The following is a 16,000-nucleotide window of genomic DNA, read 5'->3' as shown; positions in this document are numbered from 1 at the left end:
TAAGAGTTCTTTATATATTCTGGATACTAGACCCTTATCAGACATAAGATTTATAAACATTATCTCACATTCGATAAATTGTCTCTTTACTTTCTTGATAATGTCTTTTGAAGCACAGTGGTTAATTTTGGTGAAGTCTAATTTATTTTTTCTTTTGTAGTTTGTGCTTTAGTGTGATATCTAATAATCCATTGCCTAATACACGCTCATGAATATGTTTTCTTTTAAGGGTTTGATAGTTCTAGCAGTTACATTTGTGTCATTGATCACTTCTAGTTAATTTTTGTATGTTATGTCAGGTAAGCATTCAACATTATTCTTTTGCATGTAAATTTCCAGTTGTCCTGGCTCCATTTTTTGGAGAGACTATTGCTTCTCAATTGAATTGTCTTTGTGCCCTTGTCAAAATCAATTGATCATAAACTTATGAGGTTTTTACCCCACTGTACTCTCAATTCTATTTCATTAATCTATATATCTATTCTTATATTAGGACTGTACTTTCATTACTGTACCTTTGTCATAAGTTTTGAAATTAGAAAGTGTGAGTCATTCAGCTGTGTTCTTTTTGTTGTTGTTAAATTTTGTTTTTTGCATATTTGGGGTCTCTTGAATTTTCATCTGAACTTTGTTATCAGCTTGTCAAGGTCTGCAAAAAAAAGGCAACTGGAATTTTGTTAGGACTATGTTAAATATGCAGATCAATTTGTGCAGAGTATTGCCATCTTACATGTATATTAAATCTTTCCATTCATGAACATGGGATGTCTTTCCAATTATTAAGTAATTCTTCTATTTCTCTCAACAATGTTTGCAGTTTTTAGCGTACAAGTCTTGTATTTCTTTTGTTAAATGTGTTTCATAGTACTTTATTATTTTAAAGCTATTGGTAATGAAATTATTTTCTTATTTCACCTTCTGATTGTTGATTGCTAATGTATAGAAATTAAACTAATTTTTGTATGTTAACCTTGTATCTATCCTACAACTCTGTTGAACCCATTTAGTACTTTGAATAGCTACTGAGGGATTTCTTGGGGCTTTCTATATAAAACATCATGTCATCTGCAAATTGACATAGTTTTACTTCTTCCTTTCCAATCTGGACACCTTTTCTTTCTTTTTCTTGCCTAGTTGCCCTGGCTTGAACCTCCAGTAAAATGCTAAATAGAAGTAGCAAAAAGAGACATTCTTATCTTGTCCCCGACTCCAAATATTTCAGCATTTGTTTGATGTTTGACATGAATTTGCCAAAAAATGTACTTTATTTGGTTACTAAAGTTTAGTTGTATTTCTGACGTTTTAAGTGTTTTTTCTTAAAAGTGTGTTGTATTTTGTAAAATGCTTTTTCTCTTTCTACTGAGATGATCACATGGTTTTTGTTCTTTATTCTTTTAGTATGCATTGATTTTTTAATGTTGAACCACCTTTCATTTGTGAGATAAAGCCCACTTGATTATGGAAGATAATCCTTTTTTTTTTTTTTATGTTGTTGTATTTGCCTTGTTAGTACGTATTTTGATGAGGATTTTTTGCACTTATATTCATAAGATTACTGGTCTGTCCATTTTTTTTTCTTTTGATGTCTTCATCTGGTTTTGTTATCAGGGTAACACTGGCCTCATATAATAAGTGTGTTTCCTTCTCCTCAATTTCTGGAAGTGTTTTCAAAGAATTTGTGATAATTTGTCTTTAAATATTTGTTCGAATTCAACAGTGAAGTCATACAATCCTAGGCTTTTTTGTGGGAATTTTTTTGATCACTAATTTAATTATTTTACATATTATAAGCCTATTCAGAGTTGCTATTTTTACTTCAGTCAGATTTGATACTTTGTGTCTTCCCAGAAATTTGTCCATTTCTTCTAGATTATCAAATTTGTTATGAAACTTCACTGTTCCTAGTGAACTTTCATTGCTTTTTTGTTGCTTGTTAACTTCAAACAAGTTAGTAAAAGACCCAAAAATTGGATATGGGTTTTGAATAATATACCTCAAAATGAAGAGTCATAATTAGAAAAATATTATTCATTTAGAGAAATTTGATTTATATATAACATTGCTAAGACAAGAATATATGTATCTCTTGCATTAAGCATGTCTTTTTTTTTGTCTTGTGTGTTGATAGGGATCCTATGATGGAACTTAAAAATTCTTTGTGGTTCCCAAATGTCCTAGCATTTTCCTGCGGGATGAATACTTCAAATTTCTTTTAAAGTTTTCAGCAGGGTCTCTATTAATATGTATACTATATTAATAATATTCCAGTTAATTTTAAGTAGTGTTTGCACATTTTTTGAAACATTTTATAACAAAATCAAAGACATCAGGATAATATTAAATGCAATTTAAGTTTAGTTTCTAAACTGACTTACCATATCATAGCATAAGAATGTTCTTTTAATTTAAAAAAATTCTAGGAATCTTATAAATAAACTGTTAACCTACAGTAACAAAAGCTGAGAACATAGAAATATCTGGGGAGATTCTTTTTTCAGCACTGTAAAGAAATCCATGATATCTAGGAAAGATCAGTGAACAACTAGGAAGAAAGACATTTGATGATAATACGAGTTGAAATGAAGCCTTTCTGCCTTGAATTTATAATGATTTGCTTGTCTTCGGTAGCTACATGAAACCGTTTTATCTTTTTTTTTTTTCTTTTCTGAAATGGAGTCTTGCTTTGTCACCCAGGCTGGAGTGCAGTGGCATGATCTTGGCTCACTGCAACCTCTGCCTCCCAAGTTCAAGCAATTATCCTGCCTCAGCCTCCCGAGTAGCTGGGATTACAGGCGCCCACCACCACACCCGGCTAATTTTTGTATTTTTAGTAGACGGGTTTCACCATATTGGCCACACTGACCTCGAACTCCTGACCTCGTGATCCGCCTGCCTCAGCTTCACAAAGTGTTGGGATTACAGGCGTGAGCCACCGCACCTGGTCAAAATCATTTTACCTTTTCTTCAATAAATTATTTATTAGATGTATTATACGTTGTACTTTATACTTCATTTAATTTCTCTACAGTATCTAGCCCTCTCCTGGTCTCTCTCTATGTGTCCAGCAGTATGACTTCCTTTTACAAGGAATCAGATGTGGTGTCCTCTGCCTGACAAAATTAAATGTATTTTAATAACCCCAAAACACAAACACACACCTTTTCTGCCAATAGAGAAAACAGATTTTGTTTTAAAACAGAGAGAATATACAACCCTGTTTGGTTCTTAGTCCTCAAGCCCGTCTCCTCTACACAGCATTTACATACCCCATCAAAGCTAGGAAGGAACAAGCAAAGGGCTGTAGACCCTACTCAACTAGGTTTTTCTGAATCATAGGGCATTGGAACTAAGGAAATATCTTTTCCGCAACAAAATTTGCATTTTGTTGTTAAGATAATGTTTCTAAATCTAGTAGACACTGCTGCTTTTCATTTTTCCAAAAACTGCAATTCTCATAGTCATAAAACTTTAGACAGTCATCAGAACCATAGCAAAACCTTTCTTTGCGTATTTTAATGCCATATATATATATATGTATAGTTACAATGTATTTGATGCTGCTTCGTTATAATTTCTACATATGCTTCTATGTTTTCTATGTCCTTTTTTCCACTTTTCTGGTTGTAGTCTTATTAATTTTCATGGAATAAAAACCAAATATTATAGGAGCTCCTTCATGACAACCAGTTATGTTCTTGAGCTTTGTAGAGAGATTCTTTTTTTATAAATTAAGTGGTAAGAAGAGATGCAAGATTCTTTAAGAAATCCAACATTTTGGAGTAAATCCCCTCTGAAAGTTATGAAATGGAGAATTCTGGTGGCTGTTTAAAATAACTAGCAGTTTGAAAACGCCCTGAGAGGCCGGGCGCAGTGGTTCACGCCTGTAATCCCAGTACTTTGGGAGGCCGAGGCAGGCGGATCACGAGGTCAGGAGATCAAGACAATCCTGGCTAACACGGTGAAATCCCGTCTCTACTGAAGGAAAAAAAAAAAAAATTAGCAGTGCGTGGCCGCGGGCGCCTGTAGTCCCAGCTACTCCGGAGGCTGAGGCAAGAGAATGGCGTGAACCTGGGAGGCGGAGCTTGTAGTGAGCCCCGATCGCGCCACCGCACTCCAGCCTGGGGGACAGAGCGAGACTCTGTCTCAAAAAAACAAAAAAAAACAAACAAAAAAAAAGAAAATACCCTGAGAAAAACTGGTAACATCAGGCTTTTGAGTGAGTAGTTAAGGGTTGATGGACTCAGGAAACATAAACAAAAAGACCTCCAGTGTTGTGAAGCTAATGTAACATCCACTGAGTTGAAAAAAATTATTATATTAAGATATATTCAGGAAGCTACTAGAACCCTGCCAGTAGGTATCAGGAAGAGCTCATGACAAGAAAAAAAGAATAAAGGATAACCGTAACTAGAATAGTACTTTTAAAAAGTATCTTTAAGAAGTACATTTTATGGTAAATTTGATTTACTCTTCTTGCAGAATAATTATCTGGATATCTCAAATCTTTTGCATATTACTTATATTAAAATTGGATTTAAATATGCACTACTTTTAAAGAAGTAACAGATTTTTAAATATTAGTTTTGATATTACATTTTTCCGATGGATATTTTGTCATTCAGTTATTAGTTATTAATAGTACCTGCTCATAACTATAATACAATAGCTCACAAAATTTAAAGACTTTGTTGAAGAGGGAGAGAATAAATACTTGATCAATAATAGGGACAAAAAATGTAGAAATAGTGATATTGTTCCATTTCTTTATTAAGGTAAGGGCTATATTGTGCCTATTTCAGTATTATTCTTTATACTGCATATGTAGTGTGTGTGTTTGTATCAAATATTTTGTTATAAAAAATTAAAACTGCCAAGGCGGGCAGATCACTTGAGGCCAGGAGTTCAAGACCAGCCTGGCCAACATGGTGAAACTTCGTTTCTACTAAAACTACAAAAATTAGCCAGGCCTGGTGGCATGGGCCTGTGGGCTCAGCTACTTGGGAGGCTGAGGCACAAGAATTGCATGAACTCAGGAGGTGGAGGCTGCAGTGAGCCGAGATGGCACCACTGCACTCCAGCCTGGGTAACAGACGAGACTTTGTCTTAAAAAAAAAAATTAAAAGTGTTCTGTCTTTATGTATGTTATCACACTTGCCTTACACAAGTTCCAAAGTTGACAGAAAGCTCAGGCAGAAACAATTAAATGTCAGGATCCTGTTAGCTCCTCAGCTCAGTGAATTCTGAGGCCTACAGAAACATTACAAGTTAGTAATCCAAAGTCGTCTTTAATATAATAACTTCCCATCATTAACAACTATAATAAATGTGATAATAGTGAATGCCATCACATGGGGATATTAAAAATGGAAATTTCAGAGATATTACAATTGTATTAAAGTTTTCTATATGAGTTTGCATGATATGAAATACCATTGTTGGTGATTTCAAAGATGACACAATGAGAAGAGTAGGAGGATACTATAAGTTTTAGAAACATAATCTGTGAATCAGTTGCAAACGCATAAATAGAATAAGCAAAAGTCATTTTGTTCCAAAATCTCTGCCATTTTTTCTCTATCATATTCATCTTATTCTGTCTTCAATGTTTTGTTATTTGTTGAGATATACCAGTGTTCTACTGGCATCACTTACTAATTGATGGAGACCAAACTATGAAGCTATAGTTTCCTTAACACCAAAAACATCACCTTGCGTATAGATAGCGGATCGTAATTCAAAATCAATTTAAATAAACACTGTTTTTGTTACCTTTATAAAGTTGAGATGTTTATTGTTAAATAAATATATTCTTCTATAATTCTGCATTTTAGTGCATGTTTATTTCTACATACGCTATTACTGGTATTACCTAAAATTCAGTCCTTTCAAATATTACATTTCGCTACCATTCATTCATTCAAAAAAATAATCACCACTTATTATGTTCAAGGCAGTAATCTAGGCAATAATTTCAAGAACTAATAAACCACAATACTGGTCTTTGATAAGATTGTTTCTAAATGCAAGTGATTCATAATATTTTAATGTGTAATCTTTATTTATTACATTCAATAAAAACAAATTTAATCCTTAGTCTGGAGCAGTATTCTCAATGGTCACAAATTAAAGCCCAATTTATGCAACTGTAATAAAAGACCTTATTAATGTTCATCTCATTATTTCAGGCAATAAAAATGACTTAAATTTTCAAATGTCTATCACATGATTTTTTTCTTAGTCTCTTTGTGTATTGTCAACCTGTGTGTGTGTGTGTGTGTGTGTGTGTGTTGTATGGGAGAGTGGAGGCTTTTTTTCTTACTCTCTGTAAAAACAACACTTTGTCTAATTTTATTGTCATTTATTTCATGCTGCTTGTTAATGTATTGAATACATATTTATAATCTCATTAACTATCTTCTCTTTGCAGAAAGGTTTGATGTTTTAGACAACTCTGATTTCTCTACAATTGTTTCAGCAAAGTATGAACTTAGTAAATTTTGTGAATGAACTCTAAGTTTGAAATCATTCAGTTTTCCTAATATATACTATTACTATTTAAAATAGCAATACAATGCTGCTCAGAGATATGACACTGGAAAAATATTAATATATGGAAACTAGATTCTATTACTTGGCATTAATATATATGTCTGCAAATTTGCTTGCAGTGGAAAATGTAACAACAGAGAAACTTAAAGAAAATGTACCCCAATTGTTTGGGACAAATTTTTAAACTTTTTTTTTGAAAAAGAATAACAATAAAAACATAATCAGGCTTAATAAAATTAACAGATTCAGCAAAGAAGTTTTCTAATTCTTGTATATAATCATCAGTGGGAATGATATAGGCTTACCAAACATTGTTTAAACAGGTAAAAAACACTATGAAGCTTACATAACTGATTTTAAAACACTGATGTTAAAATAGATAAAACAGAAAATTTAAATATATTTAAAGTATACTTTTTTGAAAAAGAAATGCAGTTAGTAAACAAATATATAGAAAATTTTCATTCTGAACTTAACATTATAAACAATAATTTTTTAACTTTTCCAACTAGCATTTTATTATTTTCAATTACAATACCAAGAATTTATAAGAATGTAGTCAAATGGACCATCTCTTACACTTTTGTTGGGAATATCCATGGTATAAACATTTGGCAAAGCTATTTTACTATATATGCCTTTATAGCTTTTGCCTCAATTATTCATTTTGTGAGAAAGAAAGCACGCCTTTTTCTAAGCACTCTTCAGGATGGGGAAGCCCGTGTCCAACCAGCCTTCATTTCTTCCCAGGACATGAAACTCAGTCTACTCAGTATAGTTTAGTCTAATAGTTCCTTTCCCTCCAGATATATACCTTGCTTTCTTTTCTGAAATTGTTTACCACAAATTTGGTCCGATGATGAGATTTTCCCTTCTTCCCAAATTTTACTAAATGTATATAAAATAAGGTAGATATACATGTTGTCAATACCTATTTTCACACATATTTAAGTATTTTATGATTCATATGTATATGACTGCATATGTATTTATGTGTGTGTATGCATATATGCATATATATATATATATATATATTTCAGTCATATTCCAACTCTGTTCCCTCATGCATTTCTTGCACAAAGTGGTGTGCAGGCTTCCACTTGTTTTTTGTGTCAAACCAATATTACTGTTTAGAGAATTGCACTCTCCCTGCTCCAAAAAGGGAAAAGACAGAGACTGCTTGGATGAGAAGTTCTTCTTTCACTTTTTCTCAAGAGAAATCAGCCTCCTTGCTTATAAATCAAAGTCGGAAATATCTTTCTGGCCTTCCTCGAGTGGTTTCTGTGAGGGTGGGATGAGCCACTGTGTAAGGTCAGCTGGGATGGATAGAAAATAAAAGTAATGGACTTCAGTGTGACTCAGGACCAATCATTGTAATCCCTTCTAGGCTCTGGTTCTCCTCTGCAAAATGAGGATAAAGAGACCCATCTCACAAAATTGCTTTCAGGAATAAATGAGATAAATTATGTGCAAGTGTTATGTAATCTACAAAGAAGTTGTGGTGAAGGCCATCATTATTGGTGAGAATGGGACACATATGTGAAATGTGCAAACATACGGGGGTCAGGATAATGCTCCCATCTGGCGCTAGACCGTGAATTTTATCTGAAAATACTCTGCTTTAACCAGGCTTTGGTTTCTCCTTTAATCTTACATTAAGATTCCTCCAGCTCCTACAGGTTTCTAGCTAAATAGATAGTTTTACATTAAACAATTATTAAACCAGATAACACTCTATCTGATCTCAGACAATACTTAGGGTAATTCATACTATCAATACTGAAAGAATTTAGAAGAGGAGGAAACAAGCAGGTGGTAGTAAGAGTCACTAGATCAGTGTGGGGACGTGGCATTTGAACTGGGCCTTGAAACATTGGAATAATGTTAAGAAGCATTTCAAGCCAGGAATTGAGTATGAAAACAGGTGTAGAAAACTCATCTTAAAGGCGATTACCTTCAGTATGCAAGGGAAGAGTGAAATAAAGTCATAGCAATATGTGCTGGCACAAAGCAGTGTACAAGAAAACCAGCACAGCTCTGGAGTAAACCTGGCCTGGAGAGGATATTATTGAAATAGACTTCAAGCTTCTGGCTAAGGACCTCACTGTCTAAAACCACTTGCTTGGGTCAAGCATTGTTCTTTGTATGCCCATCTCTTAACCACAGTGGCCTGTCTAGAAATAGCTGGACTCTTCTGTTTATAAATCTTCATGGTCTAATCCTTAGTCCTCTAAGCCACTTGCAGTTCCCATTTCAATGAGAATTACAGTCATCTGGCCGGATGCGGTGGCTTACGCCTGTAATCTCAGCACTTTGGGAGGCCGAGATGGGTGGATCACCTGAGGTCAGGTATTTGAGACAAGCCTGGCCAACATGGAGAAGAAACTCCTTCTTTACTAAAAACACAAAAATTAGCTGGCTGTGGTGGCATATGCCTGTAATACTAGCTACTTGAGAGGCTGAGGCATGAGAATTGCTTGAACCCTGAGGGGCAGAGGTTGCAGTGAGCAAAGATCGCAACACTGCACTCCAGCCTGGGCAACAGAGCCAGACCCTGTCTTTAAAAAAAAAAAAAAGAAAAGAAAAGAAAAGAAAAAGAAAAAAGGTAAGAAAAGAAAAAGAATTACAGTGATTTTAGAAGTGCGTTTTTGTGCTTCTCAAATTTCTATGACTTAAAAAAGTTGCCTACAAGATACTATGATTTTAGTGTATAATTACTAACTACATTTTTTATTCTCAACATGTATTTATTGGTATTGTATAAAATATAATTATCATAAATTTAAATCCTTAAGTAAAAAAATTTTGTATCAGCAACATGTTGTAAACATCACTGATACCTAATAGATGCCTCTTCTAACACTCCAAATATATCACATTTTCTTCTTCCAATAATCCTTAGGATAGATATAATTACTATTATTATTACTACTTCATAGTAGAAGTTGATGTTTATGAGGGCTAATTTACTTGCTTAAAGTCACAGAACTCATAAATGGCAGAGACGAGATTGAAAACCCTGTACTTTCCAAACACAAGCTAATGAATTTTGAGGGATGGATGAGAGGAGTAGCTTCTTGGATTTCCAAACTTTAAGAGGCACTGAAATAACTCTGGACCTAAATCATCAAATTTATACTAGTGCTGAGCCGACTAATATAGGAAGCTAAGAGAGGGAGAGAGGAAAATGCAAATTATTAAGCACAGACATTTTCTATTGAGTATTTTATATGTGAGTATATGGTTTCAGTTAGCTGACAGTGAACAATCACAATCTGCTCAAATTGTTTTTTTACTGGATAAAAAATATTGTTTTTATTATCTACATTATGAACATTTTTAAAATTCTTCAGAAAATCATAAAATAAAACCTAAGAAGAAATAATCAAGGGAAGAGAGAAAATACTTACCATCTTTTTTCAGAACATTGACTCCACTACATAAGTGTGAATAAATTAAAGATGTGCATTTGCTCTGATAAACAGTTTTTATTAACAGAAATTCTTTTCCATCATAAATAAATGTTCTTTAAGTACTTCAAACTTTCTAATTTGAGAATGTGCTAATTAATTGCCCAGTGCCAGCCTCCAAACCTGTGCATATAAACTTTTATGATATTTTGTAAGCAATAGATCAGAAATAAAAACCAATGACAAAAGGCATAATCATAATATAGGCAAGGAAAACCATTATTTGTAATAAATGATAGGAAGGAAAGGATTTCCTAAGAAGGCTGTGGTCAGTGTACACTTTGAGACCTTTAGTATGTATGAAAGCACAAGCAAGTCAGACAAGAAGGAAAGAGATCTTTACAAGGTGTCCAAGTAATAAATAATTTACAAAGCAATTTAGCAGCCTCAGCAGGCACCACTTACAAGGCTGTGGTAGGGAACGGAGTCTATATTTGTAGAGAAGAGTAGAATCAATACAAGGAGTAAGCTGTCAGTTTTTTCTATAGTGCCAATATCTCAGACTGGCTGCTTTCGCTGGTGCTCCTGTGGAAACAATTTCCAAAAGTATACTATTGAGTGACATGCTGCATGGATTAAATGATTTACTTTAATCCCCTAACTGCACATTGAAAGACCAATAGCCCAAAAGGAATACTAGAGAGTCTGAGTACAAAGCAACCCATAATAACAGTGTGATTTTGGAATGGTTTATACTTAAGAAAACTCTAGTGCCACAGGAAGTTCCATACAGAACAACAAGTCAACATGAAATAAGTGGTCATCTCATGACAGACATAATATCTGGTTACCAGGAGGATCATTCATGACATTGAGAAATCTGACTAAATAGATTTCTTGGTCAAATTTTTCATTTGTAAGTCATCAGATAAAATGGTGATTTCACCTTGGAAGAGCAATGAGCAATCTAAACTCCCTTTTAGTTTACACCTGTGTGTATGTCCCCAAGTACAATTTTTTGAAGTGTCTTATAAAACTCAACTATGGTCTTAGCACTAAATAATTAGGTAGTTTAAATCCTTATTAAATCAGAAAGTTATAGAGTTCAACTGAATGTAAGTATAAAGCAGTAGGCAAATTCAGAGACAAGTATAACAGGAAAACACTCCATCTGGGCCGTGGAGGTAGGTCAAAAAGGTTGGCTCTTCAACACCATTGGTATGTGACTTCAGTCTTTTAAATGAGAAGATGAGGTTCAGTTTATCTCTAGTGTCTTCCAGCACTAATAATTCTATTATTATAAATATCAATTACTGTTTAGTATTAGAGCAGATTGATAATTTGTGAGCTATTGACATGTTTAGGAATATGTGCCCTTAAATTGAAAGGCACCAAACCATTCAGATAAATAACTAAGATGCTAATACATTAAAAAATAAGTTTCCTTTCCAAAACAGATTCTGCCATTTAGAAGTACTCAGGTAAAATTTGGAAGGTGGAAGAAAGGCAGGAGCTTTACCATTCCTCCAGTAACTGCAGGTGAATAAACACGTGGCTCCACCAAAGATGAGATGTTATTGTGGCTTCTGGGTTATTTTTCTGGAATTCAGCCACCTCCATATTGGAGGCCTTTTCTTTGATCAGTGCTGGGAGCTTCTTGACTCACCAAAGTGAGTGGTGAGCATAAAAGCTAACAGTGGTCTTTCCTGAATTCTGTTTCTCCAGGTCTTCCATTAGTTTTGTGAGCATTTTGTTCCTGGAATTAAATCCCTTCTACTTCAAACTCCTGAAGTGTTTTCTGCTTTTCTGACCAAACCAAGGAGGAAACAGTGCCTTTTCATACAATATTGATAATCTTAATTAGCATCAACAAGTGAGAAAAGAAATTATTCTAATTCTAGTTAGTCCTGAAATTCAGAAGAAAATTTATAATTGAGAACTGGAGTGATCATGAAACTGGTTCTAAGGTGGGCTTTAAAAAATAGGTAGATTTTGTTTGGTGGGCAAAAGAAAAGAGGACTTTTGGGTTGAAGAAAGGCAAATAATTAGTGTTTGAAAGGATATGTGAGAAGTGTGATTGGATAGTAAGAGTGGGACTATTTTATGGAGGGTTTAGAGAGTGCTAGACAGAAAATTTCAGATTTGTTTACATCAATGACTGGAAGCCATTAAAGATTTGTTGAGCAGATCAGTGATATTATGTGTACAAACCAAATAATAAATATAAAAGATCAAATATGTATCTATCCTGAAAGTCTTAAACATGGCAGCTTCTAGAGCCAATGGCATGTTAAATTAAAAAAAAAAAAAAAAAAAAAAAGAATCGCTGATCCACACATACAGATACATGTAAAAGAAAAACCTGTCTGCAAGTTGGCAAAAGGAGCCTGTCCCAAGATAAATATTGTTATAGTGGAATATAAAGGTTGTCAAAACGAGTTTTAAAGCATTTATATTATTCAGAAATGAGTAAACAACTGGGTTTTTAATCTTTGCCAATTTTAAAATTGTTGGAATAAGTGGAATTTTAACTTTACCCAGTTTTTTCTTATTTATTTTTTATGTTTTTATTTTTTAGACAGGGTCTCGCTCTGTTACACATGCAGGAGTGCAAGTGGGGTGATCATGGCTCACTGCCACCTCAATCTCCCGGGCTCAAGTGATCCTCCTGCCTCAGCTTCCCACATTGCTGAGACCATAGGCACATGCCACCACACACAGCTAATTTTTTATTTTTTGTAGAGACGGGGTCTCACTATGTTGCCCAGGTGGTCTCAAACTCCTGGGCTCAAGAGATCCTCCCGGCTCAACCTCTCAAAGTGCTGGGATTACAGGCATGAACCACCATGCCCAGCTACTCAGTTTTAAAATTCACTTTTGGAAAGTGAAATTCCAAAATCAACTTTAAACTTTTAAGTGTAGAAAATTTTTGTTTGTTTGTTTTTTGCTTGAATTTGGTCAGCTTCCATCTACAAAGGTACAGATGAACTGAAATTGATTTCTATATGAAATTGATTTACTACAGTAATTATTACTAATTTAACTAAAGTGTGAAATACTGCTAGGCAAGGACTATTGTTTATAGGTATCCTATTTTCTTCCTAAAGGCTTAGCTTACTACTTTGTACATTATACAGATTCAACATCTGTATGATCAGTGAAGGGAAAACAAAGATGACCAAATCAGGTTACTCAAATCTGGTTATTAAAATATAACAAAAGGTACTGTTAAGGTTCAAGCAGAAAGCATGTTGAGGTCTCTATAAGAGGAACAATGAAGACTTATACTTTAAGACATGCAGAAAACTTAAGGGAAAATTATTTGGCCAAGGCCGATCACAGGGACAATGTCCTTAGGAAGGACAGCCAGTTTCATTTGTAAGGTTAAGGTCAAGAAGTCAAATGTGATGATCAAGAAAGAAGAACTAGAAATTAAGAATCCAGTTAAGGCAGGGATTGTAATTCATTCAGTCATTCATTCATCCATAAGTTTGACATTAAGGCCTGAATAAAAACAGGCCCTATATAATCATTCAGGGCTGATATCTGATGCTTTGGATGAAGGCTATGGTTGGCAGCTAGAGCAGACCTAGTGGGGAAGCTGGTGTCTGCAACAGCCATTAGAATCTGTGTCGGCAGCATGACTTGACTCCAAAGACTATCAAATGCTGTATCTTAAAATACATGCCCCTGTCCCATCAAAAATATCTAAAAAACTAGAGCAATTTGAGCCCAGAGTTTTTCAGGGTCCTTGTTCATATGTACTTACTTCAAGACCAGGGACAGTCAAGGCAGTAATCACTGGAAGGTAAACCAAAATAAAAAGTATAAGAGGAAATCTATAGAGATAGATTTTAAATTATGTGTTGCTTTGGTGAGTTTCAAAAACGAAATTAACTTTTGAAAGGCAAGTTTATCTTAAATATTGAAGTTTAAAATAAATAAAATAGGTATCTTTAAAACTGAATGATATAAATTTGATTGCTAGTCAGTATTGGTGATACAGAAATGTCAAAAAGCATAAAAGTTATGCATAGAAAGAAATATATTCAATCAGCTCAAAGTTTTAATTAACAGTTTATATGGTATAGGTTTAATGTAGCTATCTATTGTGCAGTTTTTTACATAGAATTTTACATTGAAAATTTTTAAAATATATTTTTGACATTGATTTTGAGTTAAATTATTCAGAAAAATTAATTGTAAATTGCGTGCCAATTCACAAGAGAGTGATCAACTTTTCTCTTTTGCTGAGTGAAAACTCTTTGGAGTTCGATGTCAAAATATTTACACTTGAAACCTAGCTCCAACATGCTAAGGTGAATAGATTTTAATGGTTTTCTTCCTTTTTATAGAAAATGATAAGTACTTGGTATAGGGAATTTGGGAAATGTAGAATTGTGCGCAAAAAATACGAACCAGTGCAATTCTACCACCATTTCCATTTTTATATATTTTCTTCAGAATTTAACATGGTTATAAATTTATTAACAAATTAATATAAAGATTTGTAATATTTCTGCATATTTGATCTACAAAGTTGACCATTTAAATATAGTTATATTAGTTACATTCAGTACAAGCACTTACAATTGGCGGCTAAGAACTTGTGCACAACATTCAGAGATGTCAGGTTTACGTTGGAGCTGTCCGCTTACTATATAACTCTGGCCAATTTTCTTTCTTTACAATTTAGTTTCCTTATCCATAAAATGTAATAAATATGGTTTCTACTTCATAAGTTTTTGGTGGAGTCTCAATGAAATTATGTCAAAAGTGCTCAGAGAGTGCCTTGCAATTCACTCATTTGTTCATTTCCTCAACAAATGTTTACAGAGCTCATTCTATGTCCCAGTCACTGGGACAGGCATTGAGTAAATAAGAACACAGTTACTGCTTCAGTGAAGCTGATAGTCTATTGGGGAAGACAGACGTTTGAAAGATACCACAAGGTAATTAATTATAATCATAATATATACTATGAAGGAAAATTAGAGTTTTATGAGAACATGTAACTGGGGAACATAATGTGGTCTGAAGTGCCCTGCAGATCAGCAAGGGCTTTCCTGGAACCTGAAGAAGTAGCCAGGCAAAGAGGAGGATCAAGAGAATTTACCAGGGAGGCCCTTGAGATGGGCAGAAGCCTTGTGCACTGGAGTACTTTGGCTCAGAACTCAAAGATATGTTTCCAAAATTGCAATCAGAACCACTATACATTTCTAAATATTATCTGTTTTTGTTTTTGTTTTTGTTTTTAGATGGAGCCTCGCTCTGTCACCCAGGCTGGAATGCAGTGAGTGGCACAATCCCGGCTCACTGCAAGCTCCGCCTCCCAGGTTCATGCCATTCTCCTGCCTCAGCCTCCCAAGTAGCTGGGACTACAGGCGCCTGCCACCACGCCCAGCTAATTTTTTTTTTTTTTTTTTTTTTTTTGTATTTTTAGTAGAGACGGGGTTTCACCATGTTAGCCAGGATGACCTCAATATCCTGACCTTGTGATCCGCCAGCCTCAGCCTCCCAATGTGTTGGGATTACAGGTGTGAGACACCGCGCCTGGCCCACTCTTTTCAATTATTATTAACCTGAGAGCACTTTTCCATTTTACTGAAAACATGATTTGTAATGACTGTTTATTGCTCATCATGAAGTTGGACCATACTATATTTAGCCATGCTCCTATTTAGTCACGTGATTAGTTTCTAATAATTTCTATTTAAAGAAATGCTGAGCTAAACATTCTAATTTACTTAAAATTCTTCTTCATGACACACTGGGACAAAAGGAAAATACATTGCCAATTTTGCCAAATTTTCTTTCATTAAAACAATAAAAATTTACGTTCTGAAGAGCAGCCATCTACTTGGCTTCTCTAACTTGAATATTCTTTAACTTTACTTTTGAATCAGTAATACTACTAATAATAAAGTTGTGATAATTCATAAAGTATTTTATGTGAAAGTGTCCATGTGTATAGCAAACTGTACTAAAAGGTCAGTTATATCAGTGCTGATTATTATTGATCGAGACATATCAACACAGAG

At 34.2% G+C, this 16,000-nt stretch overlaps 1 protein-coding gene across 3 annotated transcripts in view; it reads right to left on the bottom strand.

Moving 5' to 3' along the window:
* Positions 1-16,000, bottom strand: part of HNF4G (hepatocyte nuclear factor 4 gamma) — a 156,945-nt gene that overhangs the window by 69,203 nt on the left and 71,742 nt on the right. For 2 of the 3 annotated variants that reach the window (XM_009213231.4, XM_009213232.4), the window contains exon 2: positions 10,425-10,544. The exons of the other annotated variant lie outside the window; for it this stretch is intronic. The gene's annotated coding sequence lies outside the window, so the exon portion shown is untranslated. The remainder of the gene's footprint in view (positions 1-10,424; positions 10,545-16,000) is intronic. 3 annotated transcript variants of the gene reach the window in all.

This window comes from Papio anubis, chromosome 8 (genome assembly GCF_008728515.1).
Source record: "Papio anubis isolate 15944 chromosome 8, Panubis1.0, whole genome shotgun sequence".
Taxonomy (NCBI): domain Eukaryota; kingdom Metazoa; phylum Chordata; class Mammalia; order Primates; family Cercopithecidae; genus Papio; species Papio anubis.
This window is presented reverse-complemented; position numbering and strand designations above follow the sequence as displayed.